The sequence below is a fragment of the Carcharodon carcharias genome, chromosome 22 (genome assembly GCF_017639515.1).
Source record: "Carcharodon carcharias isolate sCarCar2 chromosome 22, sCarCar2.pri, whole genome shotgun sequence".
Classification (NCBI taxonomy): domain Eukaryota; kingdom Metazoa; phylum Chordata; class Chondrichthyes; order Lamniformes; family Lamnidae; genus Carcharodon; species Carcharodon carcharias.
Window position 1 is genome coordinate 48943352 of NC_054488.1, and position 12027 is coordinate 48955378.

A 12027-nucleotide genomic window follows, 5' to 3' on the forward strand; every position below is an offset into this window, starting at 1 on the left:
CATAAATCTCCCTGCTCTTATAATCTAAGCCTTGGCCAGTAAAGGCATGTGTACAGTATGCCTTCTCTATTTAGCTGTCCTGCTACCTTCAGCAATCTGTAAACATAGACTCCTAAGTTTCTGAATTCCCTCTATACTTCTCAGAATCTTGCCATTTCTGATGTAATCCCTTACTCTTTGTCCCCCATAAATGCAGTACCTTACACTTCTCCAGACTGAATTCTGTTTGTCACTTTTCTGCCCACCTAACTAGTCCATGGATATCTTCCAGGAGTCTACAGCTTTCTTCCAAACTATCAGCTACATGGCCAATTTTCATATCACCTGTAAACTCCTTAATCATGGTCCTACCAGCAAGTCTAAATCATTCATGAGTACCATTGACAGCAAGGCACCCAGTACTGAACACATCGGAATCCTACTGGGCACAGCCACAAAGATGTCCATCGACGAAGGACTTTACTTCCAGCCAATGAGCCAGTTTTAGATCCAACCTGCCACTTTCCCTTGGATCTCATGAGCTTTTCATTTTCTGACTAGACTGTTATGTGGGGACTTGTCAAAAGCCTTGTTAAAATCCATGTAGGCAACATCAAATGCACAACTCTCCTTGTCATCTCTTTAAAAAATTTCAATCAAGTTGAACATCATGAGTATAATGATAATTATGACTGAAGAGGAACACTATAATACGTTTCTGCACAAAAATCATCAGCCTAAAATTTTAACTTTGCATCTCTACAGATACTACCAGACCTGCTAAGAGTTTCCAGCATTTTCTGTTCCTAATTCAGACTTCCAGCATCCACAGTACTTTACTCTTGTTTGCTATAATAGTACTGTTCCAATAAAAAATGATTATGCCTCCTATATAACCAAGGGTGTTGATGGGGTATTCATTTTATTATAATTATTAGAGCATTACCACTAGTTAATTTTAAATCATCATTGCACATTTTGCCGTTCCATTTGCTGTTCAAGACTATCCAAAAACATTGAAAAAAATCAACATAGACTGCCGGATATACAGTTAAAAATGATTTAAGGCCATATGATAATAAAAGTAAAGTTCAAACTGCTTCACGCGGGAACAACTTAATATGGCAATAGTTTTTCAGTGCACTCAATGGGCTGCTAAAGATAGTCAGGATAAAGAGTATTAAAGGATATTAAGATCTTTCTTCACTGTACTTGAGGAATAATTTAACGCCCCATTTCCAAAGCTTAAAGTATATACTGTCTTATCAACCTTGTTTGAATTTTTGACAAGCAGGGTATTTCTTATTGAAACTCCTGGGTCACATAATAAAATTCAAAATTTGAAATCTTGAAAATGTGCTTTTGTTTTGCAATATTCCTGTTCTTTTTCTGCTGCCTTGAGTTGTGCCATTGATCAATGACTTGTGCAATCATTAGTTATGCACATCAGGAGGAATGTGGCTTTCAGTGATAATGCTGAAGTGAGGAGATCTGACGAGACAAAGATACATCAGACATAATTACAGTGGAATAACCTCAGTTTACAGTAGTGATCTCTACTATTTCAGTGTTTATGCAGGTGCAGATCTTCAGTGAGGTTAATCTCCTCATAAAATTGGCTTAACTCAGACGTCAGTTAACAGCAACTAACAGTAGACTACCAATGTAGGATTGACAACAGCTTAAGAAGCTTAAAAGTTTGTGAACTTCAGACCATTAACCTCCAATCTGACAGCCTGTTGCTATGTGTCCTTGTTATCTTTTGGTTCCCTGATGTTGGTAATAATCACACATTAAGCTTGGAAAGTTGAGAGCTCTTTATGTTTTGTACTTGTTATGCTGCCTTGTACAAAAGAAGGACCAGTTGGGGCTGTTTATGTTACACTATAGAGTATTTAATGGTGTAGTGGTATTGTTGCTGGACTAGTGATCCAGAGTCCTAGCATAATGTTCTGGGGACCCAGGTTCAAATCCTGCCGTGGTGGATCCTGTCAATAAAAATCTGGAATTAAAAGTCTAATGATGATCATGACCATAAAACCATTGTTTACATGTCACCATTGTTGTAAAAGCCCATCTAGTTCATTAATGTCCTTTAGGGAAGGAAATCTGTCCTTACCTGCTCTGGCCTACATGTGACTCTCAACCCACAGCAATGGTTGACTTTTAAATGCCCTCTAAAAGAGGGCATTTTATCCCATCCCATGAATTAAGAAAAATCATATGATCCCACCCACCAGAACACTTACATATAACAAATAGTTAATACAACAGTATGTACACCTGTGATATCATCTATTAGATGATATTTGTGAAATATTTGATTATGAAGAGAAGACTTTTCTATATTATGGGATTTATTGGTTTGTTGACCCATTTCATGGTACTCCATTATGTTTTCACCCTCATTCTCAACATTATATTTTTTTTATTTTTGCTGAACACGCTATTCTAAACTGAAACAAATCTTACCTTTTTCCAAATTCCAATTCAACCAGATTTGTGACTGAACCTTGCAGTTTTGGAATAATTTTTCTGGTGTCACTTTTCTCTATTTCACATTGCTCTTGCCCCCATATGATCTTGAATTTGAAGTGTTACTTTAAAAATGATTCACTTTTATGCACCTTCGTGGTCAGTTTTATAAAGTAGTAGCAGTATCTTTGCCAGAGGCCTTAAAGAAAATGCGGGCACCATGCTTTCTGTGTTGCTTGCTTCTGATATAGAGATACAGCATAGATCACATGAATGGTATGTTACCTCCCCCTCCCGAACACAGTTCTCCGTTTTATTTATTTGCTTAACTTTTTTACAGCATGGTTTGCCACATTTGTTGGGCCAGGGGTTGAAAGGTATGGTCAATGTACAGAATGAAGTACACATAAAATATGACTTCAACTTGAAAGACTTTCACTAGTTTATAGCTGCAAGTGGAACACAGATGCAGAACCTTGACACACTGGACTCTCTTGTGACCCTAGTTCGTGAAGCTTCTGTCAAGATGTGCAACAAATTGCCTATCAACTGAGCAACCCAGCTTGACCACAACCAGTCTTGCCAGCAGGGGCTATTGATTTAAACCAGCCAAAGACCACTTGAATAAGCTAATTACTACATTGATGAGTGGATTAATACGGTATAAAATTTCACATTGTCTGCACAAGAGTTCAGCAGAAAGTGATTGAGTTTCATCAAACTGTTGACAGGGAAGCGGTGCCTTGAGGTCTGCAGTGAATGGCTATTAAATCTTTACTGAGGAGATTTTACATTGTCCACATCTAGTGGGAAATGCGGCAACTATGCGCTAGAGAGAACAGGAATCTTTTACAGCAGTGAACTGTGTGTGTGGGAATTTTATTATGATTTTATGGATTTTGCCAAACTGTTTTACACGAAGCTTGAGATTGCATTTTTAACTTACTCAAGCAGGGATGCAGTTTCTATTGCACAAGAGCTTATGTATGAGCCGTCTCCGATAACAGAACTGATGTTTGTTCATGCACCCATGTGACATCCACAGCAGACTTCAAAATGATGTACATTTTAAAAAAAACAGTTTTTTGTTTTTCGCATTCCATATCTGTGGGGTATCCTACTTTAAAATATAGCTCCTGCTTGGCTCTCCTGTTGTCCACAAATCCAGGAGTGAGCTGAGTTGCAAGCTCATTTTCAAAGAAAAAGCTGTGTTATCTTTCAGAAAAGATATATTTAGATAAGATCATTTTCTTTTTCAGGTCAGTGCTCAAAAGGGTATATATTTTACCTTGACAATTTTATAGCTTCATTATGACTGAATCCTTTGGTGAATACTCCATTTTTATCCGTTGCACTCAACTTATGCCCCAAGTCTAGTATTGATGTGAAGCAGTTTTGGCATCACACTCAAGCTAAACATGTGGAGAATTGGACCATAACTTAATTTCGGCTGAAAAATTCCTTGCAAGCATGCAGGAGGGGAAGGGGCTACCAACATCATCCACAGAGGTAGAGTTAGTTTCTACAGGTTCACCAGTTCACACCCTACTTTACCTCTCCACCACCTCTCTTGACCCTTCTTGCTTCTACATGAAATTGACTTTTGAATGAGCTGCAAGCTTTCTCTAGCTGGATACTGGGAAGATTCAGACTGCCAACTTATTAACATAGCCACTGATTTTACATGGAATAACTTTGCTTCGTGTCTTCCCTTGTGGACACACTTTTAGGCCCAACTGCAGTCTGCATCTTTTATGGTTTGCGCCACTTCCCTGACTACCCTCTTGATTTTGTGGAATGGATAAAATTTTTATTCCCTTAAGACCCTTTAAAAGCCCACCTCTTGAAACGAATAGTTAACCTTCCCTCCTAACCTTTCCTTCTGTGGCTTGACATCTTATTTTTTCATTGTGTCTATGTGAATTGCTTTGGGACATTTTTCTATCCCATGGGACAATGGTTGTCCTGATCAGATCGTTGTTTGCAGTGCATTGAGCAAACTTGTAAATGGGCCAATGACCGCCACTTTTGGACTTAAAGTGCCCAGTCCACCTCAGATTTCCCTGGAAATGCAAAGCACCTCAAAAACCTGAACGACAGGTTAAGCAAGCTGTTTCACGCTTCTACTACACAATGGCCTTACGAGTGTAACTTTCCACAAACAGAATGCTTCTGTCAAACCAAAAAGATGTCCTGCCTAACACACAACTGAGCAATGCTGTGTATGAGTTTCAGTGCTGGTATGATGCCAAGTATGTAAGCCATACAAAAACAGAAATACCTGGAAAAACTCAGCAGGTCTGGCAGCATCGGCGGAGAAGAACAAAGTTGACGTTTTGATTCCTCATGACCCTTCATGAGGACTCAAAACGTCAACTTTGTTCTTCTCCGCCAATGCTGCCAGACCTGCTGAGTTTTTCCAGGTATTTCTGTTTTTGTTTTGGATTTCCAGCATCTGCAGTTTTTTGTTTTTATTTCAATGTAAGCCATACATCCTAGTGATTGGCTGATTGAATCAAACAGCATGTTCCTTCGGTTGTTCATAACAGCCAACCAGCCCAAGTTTGCAAAACACAAAACAAAACTTCTACTGTTAGTTGTGATTCCATGATTGAGCAGCACCTGCTGGGTAATCCTGAGTGTGATAACAACTACACTGACAACTTTAGATAATCAGTCAATTTTATAATGTGGTTCATCTATGCTTGTTAGAAGTGGCATACATTCATACACAGCAACCCGTTCTCTGCAAACAAAAGGAATAAGTTCAAGCCTTGCACCTTTGTTGAATTGCCTGGGAGCTTTGGGAGCCTAGAGTTTCCCATTTCTCTTTCCATGGCATTGACTCAATCAATCAGAGCCAACTTGTCAACCAATCAGCACCATTTTCTCCTGTAGTACAAATTGTGGTGATCGTTTGAAATTTGGCATTCTTGTGTTTGTCTTGATGATTGCAAGGCGAAATGCTTCGGCAACATGTCTCTCTTTTCAGCAATATTTTTCTATATTGAAGATGTTGTAGAACTGCAAAGTTGTTGCTGCTGTTGCTTTTGGGTTCAAAAGGGGTCATTATATGAGTCCACATGCCTGAATATCCAATATGGGGAGACATCGAGCAAGGTCTCCCCCTGATGCAATTGAGTCAGAAAATTGGCTGCACAATATAAAATGCCCTGATGTAACTAAATTTGGTTCAAAATCATATTATCCAATTGCATGATTACACCCACTATGATTGAGCAGAAGAGCCAAACAAAAGCTGTTTTGTCTGTTAGCATGTGGCGTGCCGACAAAGAAGGCATATTGAACTTTTGGAAAAGCAGCAAGACTTTTGCTATATTGTTTACACAATCTGTGTCTCTGTATTTGCACTTTAGTCTGACCAAAAGATTGGCCTGGAACGATTCTACTTTCTTGATGAGGCCATACAACTTCTGAGCTGGAAAGTGAGCTGAGAAGAAATGTGTTTGTTTGCTGTAACTGTAATTCTTTCTGAAAAACCTTTGAAGGCTGGGTGTCCAAAAACTGAATGTTATTTTATCTATGGTTTCATGAATTACTGATACCAGACTCTAACAATTTTTTTTGATTTAGAATGCTTCGTATAATACACTCCCAACAAGGAAACATATGCAAAAGGAGCACAGGCTGGAAATAGGGTTATAATTTGTGGGAATGTGAGCATGCTCATTAAACCCTATATTCCAATGCTTTTGAGAAACTGTACAGTATATAATTTAACTGTTATTGTTGGGTCATCATGGAAGATGTTGGGTGTCTTACTCGTAGAGATCTGGCTAGAGGCAAAGATCTTTTTTCAAAGTAATCTTTATTTACATACTTAACTAGGTACAGGATGATAAAGCATTAGAGCAGAGCCACGGCTCGTCTCTTGGATTCTCCTTATTGTCTTCTGTGTGACTTCATTATTACATAAATCCTTACAGACATGCTCAGTAGCAATTGCTAGAGTAGTAATTAGAGTTAATCCTTTGCTCTACGTAACCATCACAATTTTATAGCTTCATTATGACTGAATCCTTTGGCGAATAGTCTTACTCTACTTCATTTTGGAATCAGTTTGTGCTTTTACACTCAACTGACATTCCATTGTATTGATGCAAAGTAGTTTTGGCTTAACACCAAAGCTAAGTATGTATAGTGTGATTGCAGCATAAATTAATTTTCGTTCATTAATTCCTCTGAAGTAGTCTTGACAACAATTTATCATAAACATGTGAAACCCAAAAATAACTTTTGTTATGACCAGTGAGGGCACATATCAGGACCAGGCCTTTCTTTCCCACTTGTCAGTTGATCGTATCAGGTTTCTTTTGTAATTTAACAGTATGAAGGTATTAATTCAGTGTCTGTATTTAATCATTTGCATGCTGATTGCAAATAACTCAATCTGACAGACTTTCTTGACCTTAAGGACAAAGGAGTTAGTTTTTATTCAGCTAAAACCCACCCAGGTAAAGAGACAAGAAATATTTAAAAAGGTAAACCCACATTTCAACCCTTGCAACACACACATACACAAACATGCAAAATTACAGGTTATACAGTAGAGGAGGTTAACTTTTGGCTAAATTAAAATTCAACCACAGAAGTTAAAAAATAGAGAGTTCACTGTTTGAGTCCTGTGGTGTTGTTTGTGGCTAAGGCATTTTTTTCATGGTGGTCTTGAATCTCCAAAGGGGTTGAGGCTGATGTCAACTGCAATTTCTGAAGACAGTTGCTTTTAAGCCATAATCTGTCTTTTCCAAAAGTCAATGATATTATACCTGAAGTTCCTTTCGGTTGAAATTCTCTATCTCTGTGGTGGATTCCAAAATGTATCAGAGATAGGACTCCAAATTGGAGAACAAGAGAGAGAGAGAGAGGGAGAGAGAGAGAGAAGGCGAGGAAGAGAGAGATGGTGGCCAGGATTTTCTAGCCCCAGCATGGCAGGATATGCCATAGCGGATGTGATGAGCTAGCCAAAAGTCCATTGGCTTCAGCGGGACTGGAAGATCCTGCCGGTGGGAGGGGCTGGAAAATTCAGGCCCGTGTTAGTCTTCCGTTTGCAGATTACATTTTCTGGAAACTGCCCAAAAGCTACCAGGATATTATAATAAAAGACATTTCAAAATGGTTATTTATTTATTGTTATTTATTATCACATGACACCTCTCCCCATAATGATTTCAGAAGGTAATTGATTAGCTCATTTCTGGACAAACCTTGACTATTGTATTATGGCTGAGGCGATTAGTTTCTTTAATGTCCCAGCCATCACTTCTGAATGGCCCATTCCTCCCTGTGATGAGCTTGGAATAACATATCAGCATATTCTATATCGATAATGTCTCGGTAGACTTTCTGTCCCTGCCTGAAAGATAGATTTATAGAAATGCAAATGCTGAGAGCCAATTACAGTTTGAGTTTTCATCTTTAAAGTAATTCCTGACATCAGCAGATGTAAAATTGAATAGGAGGCTTGTCTTTGTATATCCTAGTTTAAATTCACATTAAAAACTTCCAGAAACTAATCAACTTGTAATACCAGACATGTCAGGTGACCAGTGGCAGGTATCTTAAATCAGTGGCTTTGTTTTAAAAGGTCCTTCTAAAGAAGTTAAATATATATTTGACCAGCCGACAAAATTAAAGGTTAATATTCCATATGCACACATCACATCATCATGACAATTTATCTTATTTGAAATAGTCATCTAGAGTTGTCTTGCAAGAGACATACCAATCTATTTGACTATGTACCATTGCCTCCAACATGCTGTTTCCACATGGCAATGAGTATGTGACTAACATTGTGTATAATGCCCCTAGCCAAGCTGTTCCAGTATAGCTACATTGCTGGCATCAACCTGTCCATGTGGAAAATTGCCCAGGTACGTCATGTACACAAAAACCAGGACAAATCCAACCTGGCCAATTTAATGCCCTATCAGTCTACTGTCAATCATCAGTAAAATAATGGCAGGGGTCATCAACAGTGCTATCAAGCAGCACTTGCTTGGCAATAACCTGCTCACTGACGCCCAGCTTGGGTTCTGCCGGGCCCACTCAGTTCCTGACCTTAGCACAGCCTTGGTTCAAACATGGACAAAAAAGCTGAACTCCCAAGGTGAGGTGAGAGTGACTGCCCTTGACATCAATGCAGCATTTGACCAACTGCAACATCAAGGAGCCCGAGCAAAACTGGAGACAATGGGAATCGGGGAAAACTCTCCGCTGGTTGGAGTAATACGAGCACAAAGGAAGATGGTTGTGCTTGTTGGAGGTCGGTCATCACAGCTCCAGGACATCACTGCAGGAGTTCCTCAGGGTAGTGTCCTCGGCCCAACCATCTTCAGCTGCTTCATCAATGACCTTCCTTCCATCATAAGGTCAGAAGTGGGGGTGTTTGCTGATGATTACACAATGTTCAGCACCATTCTTGACTCCTCAGATACTGAAGCAGTCCATGTCCAAATGCAGCAAGACCTGGACAATATCCAGGCTTGGGCTGACAAGTGGCAAGTAACATTCGCGCCACACAAGTGCCAGGCAATGACCATCTCCACCAAGACAGAATCCAACCATCACCCCTTGATGTTCAATGGCATTACCATCACTGAATCCCCCACTATCAACATCCTGGTGGTTACCATTGACCAGAAACTGAACTGGACTAGCCATATAAATACTGTGGCTACCAGAGCAGGTCAGAGACTAGGAATCGTGCGACATGTAACTCACCTCCTGACTCCCCAAAGCCTGTCTACCATCTACAAGGCACAAGTCAGGAGTGTGATGGAATATTCCCCACTTGCCTGGATGAGTGTAGCTCCCACAACACTCGAGAAGCTTGACACCATCCAGGACAAAGCAGTCCACTTGATTGGCACCACATCCACCACTGACGCACATTAGCAGCAGTGTGTACCATCTACAAGATGCACTGCCAGAATTCACCAAGGCTCCTAAGACAGCACCTTGTAAACCCACAACCACTACCATCTAGAAGGACAAGGGCAGCAGACAAATGGGAACTCCACTGCCTGGAAGTTCTCCTCCAAGTCACTCACCATCTTGACTTGGAAATATATCGCTGTCCCTTCACTGTCACTGCGTCAAAATCCTGGAATTCCCTTCCTAACAGCACTGTGGGTGTACCTACACCATATGGACTGCAGCAGTTCAAGAAGGTAGCTCACCATCACCTTCTCAAGGGCAACTAGGGATGGGCAATAAATGCTGGCCCAGCCAGTGAAGCCCACATCCCGTGAATGAATTAAAACAAACATGGTGTATATTAGTTGCGTGTGTGGCAATTCTGCGAGATAGAATTTGAACTGTATCTTGCATATTTTTGGGGTCCAGAACGGGCATCACATTCTGCCTCTCAAAACATCAGCCAATTGCTGTGCACACCTCAATCCAGTAGGGTACTGATGCATGCTTTGTGAAGCTTCAGGAGTTCATAACTTGTCCATGGAGATTGACAAGCAGGAGGAAAGAACACTAGGTTTTGGCCACATTGTTGGATTCCTGAAAGTGCAGGGCACAATAAATGGCACACATGTGCTGTGGTGACCCCAACAGGAACCAGTTCAGCTTCTTATCAGGAAAGATCTCCATTCGTTCAATGTTCAACCGGTATGTGACGACAGTGAATGATCAATGCAGGTCTCTGCCTGGTTTCCTGACTGTAGACATGCTGTTTTCATACCGTGCTAGTCCTCAATACCCCCACCTGTTGCACTTGGCTGGCAGGGGAACAAGGCCAACCCCTCACCAATTGGCCAATGACTCCAGTCAGGAAACTAGGCAGAGATGATGAATGCTGATATAACGATAGCCCTGCACCAACAAGATTGTAAGGTGAAGTGATGGCTTCTGTAGTACAATGCCCCTCCCCCCCCCCCCCCCCGTATTGACTTTACACCAAACTGACAGGTCCCACAAACCTCACCACATCCCCTACCCCACCCGGCCCTGCCATCTAGACAAGCATCCAATGAAGAAGGTACACAGCACTGGCAGCCCAAATTTATTTAAATTCATGAGGGGCAGGAATTTTGGGACTTCATTGCAACCATGTGATCGGGCATGCATTGCAAGCATGGCAAGCCCTCCTGTGCATGAAAATGTGTTTACAACAGTTTCTGCCCCCTTTCTGTTTCTAGTATATCAGACTTTGGCATGTTTCATTCAATCAAAGGGGCTGTAGTGATTGGCTTATGTTACAGGTGGTGCAGGAAGAAGGCTGTTTTGTTAAAAACTCTTACTGTAAACATGGCAAAGCCTAGTTAAAAAGTGAAAACATATAGAAGATAAAGTAGCGCAAAACACACATTAATTGATCTGCTGCCCATTTTACTTTCTGCTTGATTTCCTTTCTCTTTGACTTGAAATGGGCATTAAATGAGCAGCTGATGAATTATTTCTGGATCTATGCTACTGCCAAAGACCAGTTTTACTGCCTTAATCTTCCCAGTGATTTGTGATGCTGCCTATTACTGACACACGTCACATGCAGCATTCTTAAGATGGCAGCTGAGATACCTGAATATTTTCCTTAGAAAATAGGATGCATGCAAAAATAAGATTTATTGAGGCAAAATGCTCTTAATAGACTTGAAAAAGACCCAGTGGTCAGTGTGGCATCACTTCTTCAGTTATTTGCTTTATATCTGGTGCTGGAAATAGCACAAACTTGTTTATTCAAATCCACTAAAACTGTGGGGTCTACAGGGATACCTTTTCATATATGAAACATATTAACTCACGGCTTTATGAATGATAACAGAAAAAGGATATTTGAATTGTAATTAATGGCTGGAACCATTCTCTTCGAATTAGACATTAATTTCTTAGTTTTCCAGCGTTTTTATTTTTACTGCACCGTAGTGTAATCTTTTTATAATCCCACTACTGTGTAAGAAAATGACTCCATGCTATGAATTATGTCCAAGCTGTAAAGTGGCTATTAAGAGCCCCAAATAACTTTTACTGTGGTCTCTGCTACTTGACACAAACTCGATGCTGCTAGATCTGAATCACTTTTTCCAGTTAATCTATCCTTGCGACATATTTGGTATATCAGATTTTTTTTTTAGATTCACAGCTCTTTGGGCAGAAATTTCCCCCCATCGGGGGATTTGTGTGGGGGTGGACATGGATGAGGTTTCATGAAAAATGTGAAGGCCGCCTGGGATCTTCGCCTGCCCACCAACCTTAAGGATGGAAGGACAGCGTTCTTAACTACTTTAAGTACTTTCTCAATGGCCTTAATAGGCCTTTGATAGCTCGGCGGGCGCACAGCCGAGTCGGCTGTGCCCTCACCGAACTGAGAACCTAAATAATGCACGGTGACAACTGGACACCTGCCGGACATCACCACGCATCATTTTACCCATCGGCGAGCGGGCCCCAGCCCCCGCTCACCAACCTGAAAATTCTTTCCTATGTTTCTATGCTGTTGCCAGACGTGGACTGTGGGATATTTATAAGCCCAATTATAAAGTTTATTTTACACTTTTGATTGTTTTGTGTTTGACTTTCTAAATGTGACTGCTCTAACCG